The sequence below is a fragment of the Perognathus longimembris genome, chromosome 11 (assembly GCF_023159225.1).
Source record: "Perognathus longimembris pacificus isolate PPM17 chromosome 11, ASM2315922v1, whole genome shotgun sequence".
Taxonomy (NCBI): domain Eukaryota; kingdom Metazoa; phylum Chordata; class Mammalia; order Rodentia; family Heteromyidae; genus Perognathus; species Perognathus longimembris.
Window position 1 is genome coordinate 7,217,760 of NC_063171.1, and position 7,151 is coordinate 7,224,910.

The window sequence follows — 7,151 nt, forward strand, 5'->3', positions numbered from 1 at the left end:
TATGAGAAAAAGCATAGTTTTTGAGTTTTTGGCACTCACTTATTTTTCTTAATGTGGTCATATATTTTTATGAATCAATTACATATCATTAGGCTTTGATAAACTCACTCACTAGTTATCCAATTAAAAAAAATTCCCGGTAAGTTTCTTGTGATAATCATACTGGCTGTGAATAGGTTCATTATCAGTTTTTTTTGTAACTCATGTCATTTATTTCTTGCTTGATTTTCTTGGGTGGAATTTATGGAAAGATCTTGAGTAGGTGTAATAAACCAGAATAAAGCAGGCTTCCTTTTTCATTCCTGATCATAAAAAGAAATCTTATGTGTGCATGCATGCGTGCATGTGTGTGTGTGTGTGTGTGTGTGTGTGTGTGTGTGTGTGTGTGAATGTGCCCATCCTGGGCCTATAATGCAGGGCCTGGGTGCTGTCCCTAAGCTTGTTTTGCTCAAGTCCAGCTCTCTCCCTCTTGAGCCACAGCTAAATTTCTAGCTTTTTTGTAGTTAATTGGAGATAAGAGATTCACTCACTTGTCTACCTGGGGCAGCTTGAACCTTGACCCTCAGATCTCAGTTTCTGGAATAGCTAGAATTACAGTTTCTTGAATAGCCACCCAACAAAGGAAAATCTTCCTGCATTTGTGGAGATGAGCAAGTATTTTTTGTTTTTTTCATTGGTGAATGAGTTCCTTTTCTTTTTTTCTTTATTGTCAAAGTGTGATACAGAGGGGTTACAGATTCGTATGAAAGGCAGTGAGTCTTGTTCTACTTGTTACCTCCTCCCTCATTTCCCCCTCTCCCCCCTCCTCTCTTCTCCCTCCAAGAGTTGTGCAGTTGGTTTACACTAAATGGTTTCTAAGTGTTGCTTTTTGAATGGTTTGTCTTTTTCTTCTTTGTCTCTCAATTTTGGTATTCCCTCTCCCTTCCCCAGTTTTATAGACAATATTCCATGTAGACAATATCCAGGGTGCTTGGATGTAATATAGTGGTAGCGAGGGTACAGCCACAGGAACAGACTACAAGAGAAACAAAACTAAACAAACCACTCAGTCAAACAAACAGACAAGGAAAAAGAAAAAAAAAAAGGAGTACGAGTTCACATGGCATGTCGAGAATAATTAAAACAGTGGTATAACTCTTGTTTCTGTAACATGGAGTTCATTTCACTTGGCATCTTTTTATATGGTCATATGAGTGTAGCTATTGGGATATTTTGGTCTTCTACCATGACTAGCCTATTCCTGTACTAGCTATTCCCTATGAGGGAAACCATAGGGTTTATGTTTCTTTGGGTCTGGGTCACTTCAATTAGTATGTTTTTTTTCCAAGTGCTTCCATTTCCTTACCAATGGGGCAGTTTCATTCCTTTGGATGGAGGCATAGATTTCCATTGTGTATATGTACCACATTTTCCTGATCCACTTGTCTACTGAGGGGCATCTAGGTTGGTTCCATCATTTAGTGATGACAAGTTGTGTTGTGATGAATATAGTTGTACTGGTGGCTTTCGTGTGGTCTTGCTTGTAGTCTTTTGGGTAGATGCCCCAAAGTGGGGCTGCTGGGTCATATGGGAGCTCTATGTTTAGCCTTCTTAGGAACCTCCACACTGCTTTCCAGAGGTGTTGAAAAAGTTTGCATTCCCACCAACCTTTTGGCCACATCCTCTCCAGCATTTGCTATTATTATATTTCCTGGTAATAGACATTCTTAAATGTTGTTTTGATTTACATTTCTTTTATGGCCAGTGATGTAGAGCACTTTTTCATGTGACTCTTGGCCATTCTCATTTCCTCTTCAGAGAAGTCTCTTTTTAGGTCTTTAGCTCATTTGTTGAGAGAGATGTTGGTCCTTTGTTTGTTTTGGAGGAATTTAACTTTTTGAGTTCTGTGTATATTTTAGATATCAGGCTTTGTCCGTTGTATGGCTGGTGAAGACCTTTTCCAAATCTGTGGGCTTTCTATTCATCTTGGAAGCTATATCCTTTGTCCTGCAGAAGCTCTGCAGTTTGATACAGTCCCACTTGTCCAGCCTTTCTTTGATTTGTTGGATTTCTGGGCCTTTGTTGAAGAAGTTTCTTCCAGTGCCAAAGAGTCCTAGAGTTTCTCCTATTTCTTCTTGTAGAGGTTTCAGGATGTCTGATTTTATTTCCAGGTCTTTGATCCATTTGGAGTTGATTTTGGTGCAAGGTGATAGATAGGGATCTAGTTTTAGTTTGTTACAGGTGTTGACCCAGTTTTGCCAGCACCACTTGTTGAAGAGGCTATCTGTTCCAACCTGTATTTTTACCTTCTTTGCCAAAGATTAGGTAGCCATAGGTCTGTGGGTTCATTTCTGGGTCTTCAGTTCTGTTCCACTGGTCCTCAGGCCTGTTCTTGTGCCAGTACCAAGCTGTTTTCATTACTGTAGCTTTGCAGTACGACTTAAAGTTTGGTATTAGTATTCCTCCTGCACTTTTCTTTCTACTTAGGATTGTTTTTGCTATTTTTTTTATTGTTTCATATGAATTTCTGAATTCCTTGCTCTATTTCATTAAAGAATGGTGTTGGGATAATGATGGGTATTACATTGAATTTGTGGATACCTTTTGGTAATATTGCCATTTTCACGATGTTATTCTTCCCAATCCAGGAGCATGGGAGGTTTTTCCATTTCCTTAGCTCTGTCTTAATTTCCTTTTTTAGGATTTTAACGTTCTCATCATAGAGTTCTTTCACTTCTTTGGTTGTTATTCCTAGGTATTTTATGTTATTTTTGGCTATTGCAAAAGGTGTTGCTTTCCTGATTTCGGCCCTGGTCTTCGGGTCATTGGCATATAGAAAGGCCATTGGTTTTTGAGGGTTTATTTTATATCCTGCTACTTTGCCAAAGTTTTGGATCAGCTCTAGTAGCTTGGGAGTAGAGTAGGGGTTCTTTAGGTATAGGGTCATTTCATCTGCGAAAAGAGAAAGTTTAACTTCATCTTTTCCTATTTGGATCCCTTTATGTTTTCTTCTTGCCTAATTGCTCTGGCTAGGAATTCTAGTACTATGTTGAAGAGGAGAGGAGAGAGTGGACATTCCTGTCTTGCTCCTGATTTTAAAGGGAATGGCTTTAGCTTTTCACTGTTTAGAATTATGCTTGCTGTTGCTTTGTCATAGACTGCCTTTATTATTATTCAGGAATGTTCCCTGGAATCGCAGGTTTTCCAGGGCTTTTATCATAAACAGGTGTTGGATTTTATCGAACGCCTTTTACGCATCTAGTGATATAACCATGTGATTCTTTACCTTGCTCCGGTTGATGTGGTGGATTACATTAATTGACTTGCGTATATTGAACCAACTTTGCATCCTTGGGATGAATCCAGTTTGATCATTGTGTAATGATTTTTTTTTTTTATTTGTTGAAGTCGGTTGGCCAGAATTTTGTTGAGGAGCTTTGATTCGATGTTCATCAAGAAGATGGGTGTATAGTTCTCTTTCCTTGAAGTGTCCCTATCTGGTTTTGGGACTAGCATCATAGAATGTGTTTGGTAGTGAGCTTTCACTATTTCCTTGAATAGTTAGAGGAGTGTTGGTATGAGATCTGTTTTGAAAGCCTTATAGAATTCCGCTGTGAATCCATCTGGACCTGGGCTTTTCTTGGAAGGGAGATCACTGATTGCAGTTTCAGTTTCATTGCTAGATATGAGTCTGTTCAGTACATTTATGTCCTCTTGGTTAAGTTTGGGCATATCAATTTTTGTTAAGAATTTGTCCATTTCTTCCAGGTTTCAAATTTGTTGGCATATAGGTTTGCAAAGTAGTCCCTTATTATATCCTAGATCTTTGTTGTTTCTGTGATGTTACCTGTTTCATCTCTGATCTTGTTTATTTGGGTGTGCTGTCTACGTTTTTTGGTCAGGTTTGCTAGGGATTTGTCTATCTTGTAAATTTTTTCAAAGACCAACTCTTTGTTTTGTTGATTTTTTCTATGGTTTTTCTGGATTCCAAGTCATTTAATTCTGCTCTGTTATTAATTATATGCTTCTGTCTATTGGCTTGGGGTTTGGCTTGTTGCTCTCTTTCAAGGACTTTGATTGCTTTGTTAAGTTGTTGAATTGAGATTTCTCTAATTTGTTGATGTGGGCACTTAGGGGTATAAATTTTCCTGAGTACTGCCTTTCCTGTGTCCCAGAGGAGGTGGTTGTTGGTGTGTTCGTCTTGGTTTAGTTCCATATACATTTGAAATTCTGTTCTGATTTCCTTGATGATCCATTGGTGGTTTAGCAATGTATTGTTGAGTCTCCATGAGTTGTGGAGTTTTCTTTGATGGCCTTTGGCATTGAGGTCTAGTTTTATTCCATTGTGGTCTGAGAGTGCAAGGGATGATTTCAATATATCTGAATTTGTACAGGTTTGCTTTGTGGCCTAACATGTGATCTGTTTTGGAGTATGTCCCATGTGCTGCTGAGAAGAATGTATATTCTGTTGTTGTTGAATGGAATATTCTGTAGATGTCGGTTAAGTCTAGATGGTCTATGCAGTTGTTTAGTTCTGATGTTTCTTTGCTCAGTTTTTGGCATGTTGATCTGTCCAGAGGTGAGAGTGGTGTGTTAAAGTCTCTGACAATCAGTGTGTTTGGGTCTATGAGAGTTTTTAGAGTCAGTAGTGTTTGTTTGATGAAATGGGGAGCTCCTGTATTTGGTGTGTAGATGTTTAGCATGGTTATGTCCTCCTGTAGGAGAGATCCCTTTATGAGTATGTAGTAACCTTCTTTGTCTCTTTTTTACTGTTTTTAGTTTGAACTCAATTTTATCTGATACTAAGATTACGACACTGGCCTGCTTGTGGGGGCCAGTTACTTGATTGATTTTATTCCAGCCTTTCACTGTTAGAATGTTTGCTTTTGCTGGCAAGGTGAGTCTCTTGGAGGCAGCAGAAAGATGGATCTTGTTTTTTGATCCAACTTGTCAATCTGTGTTGTTTAATTGGAGAGTTAAATCCATTTATACTGAGAGTTAGGATTGAGAGGTGATTGCTTGTTCCTTTCACCATATCTATCTTTGTAGGGGCTGTGTCTTCCCTTTTTGCTTTATTAATCTGGAGTTTTTTTTAGGGGATGCCTTCCCTGTCTGGATTCTGGTCTTGGTGGTTTTTGATGTGGAGGACATCTTTGAATATATTCTGTAATGCTGGTTTGGTGGAGATATATTGGTTCAATTTTTCCTTGCTATGAAAGACTTTTATTTGACCTTCGGCTATGAATGAGAGTTTAGCTGGATACAGAATTCTTGTTTGGAAGTTATTTTTCTTTAGGGTGTGGCAAATGTCATTCCAGGCTCTCCTTGCTTTCATGGTCTCCATTGAGAAATCTGGGGTAATTCTGATTGGTTTTCCTTTATATGTGATTGTTCTCTTTTCCCTAGTGGCTTTAAGGATTCTTTCTTTGGCCTCTATTGATCATGTTTCAATAACTATGTATCAATGGGAAGTCCTGTTCTGGTCCGGTCTGTTTGGGGTCCTAAATGCTTCTTCTATCTTGTAAATGTATCTTGTCCTTCTGGATGTATGGGAAGTTCTTAGCTAATATTCTGTTAATTAAGTTGCCTATTCCATTGACTTCATTCTCTAGGTTTTCTTCAATACCTATTAGCCTTATATTGGGCTTCATGATTGTGTCTTGAAGCTCCTGAAGTGATCTGTCTTTCTTTTTGGATTGATTTTGTATTTTTTTTTGTTCTTTCTCCAAAATGTCTAAGCTGTCCTCAACTCCTGAGATTCAATCATCCACATCGTTCAGTCTACTCCCTAAACTTACAACCTGGTTTCTTATCTCCCTACCTTCGAATTGATCTTTCTTGATGGCTTCTATGTCTCTGCTGTAACTCTCTCTTAGGTCCTGTGTGGACTTCCTTACTTCATTAATTTGGTTCTGGGTGCTGTCTCTAATCTCTTTTAGCTGAGTAGTTGTCTTTTCATAGGGCTCTTTTTCTTTCTGTTGGAGTTTGTGTATCATTCTGTTTGTGGAGGCCATGAAGTCCTCTATTAACTTACATTATTCTTTGGTTTGCCTCCTCATGCTCTAGGATGCTTGTCTGGAGAGACTCAAACTTTTCACTTATTATTTTTATCAGCATAGTAGGTAGAGCAGTTTGAGGGCTCTCCTCTGGGATGTCAGTTGAGTGCTCTGTTTCCTGTTTGTTTTGAGTGGGTGATGAGTTTCCTTGTCTTGCAATACTTTTTGTGTTTCTTTTGCCCATTTGGACTTGGAATGCTAGTATTCTGCTTTGGCACTGTGTAGGACCTGAACCAGACCTTATCAGGTCCTGTTGTGCTATTCTTATAGGTATACAGACCTGGACAGGTATCTTCTCTCTCTTTTTTTGGGTATAGCACCAGATTTGGTGTCCCCACAAATTACACTTTGGAAGTAAAAACCAACCCTGAGCCCCATATACAGTAGCTATATTGTATACCATTACAATCTTGTTTTTATTTCTTTTTGGGTTGATACAATTGCTCTAGGAACCCCTTTGATACACTCAGATTGACCCCGGATGCCTATTATCTTGCCTACTGTTAACCTGGGCTCAATGGAATCTGGAGGTTCTGGGCAGTGGTGACTCTGTGGATCTCTGAGGATTGTGGGTAGAAGCTGGGTGCCCTCAGTAATTGGGGGATTGTGGTCAGCCTGGGGAACCAGTCTGTTGCTCCCAAGGCATTGCCAGTAGCAGCATTATACCTCGGAGGCAGTGCAGCCTGTGGCGCTCGGCTGGGACCTCTGGGCTGCCAAGGGCAGGCAGCGGGTTCTGTCTGGGCCTCCTGAGCTGCCTGAAGTGGGTCCTGAATGGGAACCCTGGGCTGCCGAAGGCATGCGGTGGGCTTTGGCTGGAACCCCTGTGCTGCCTGCACTGGTCCCAGCTGGTCTGTGGGCTGGTGACAGTGGGTGGTGGACTCTGCCTGAGACCCCTGAGCTGCCTGCGGTGGTCCCAGCTGGGATCTCTGGGCTGCTGACCGTGGGTGGTGGACTCTGGCTGACACCACTGAATTGCCTGGGGTACCCTGGATGGAATCCCCAAACTGTGGGCAGAGCCTAGGGTGGGAACCTTGAACTGTGGACAGAGCCCTGGGTCGGACCCCCGACCTGCCCACAGAGCCCTGATTTGGACCCCCAAACTGCCTGCGGAGCTCT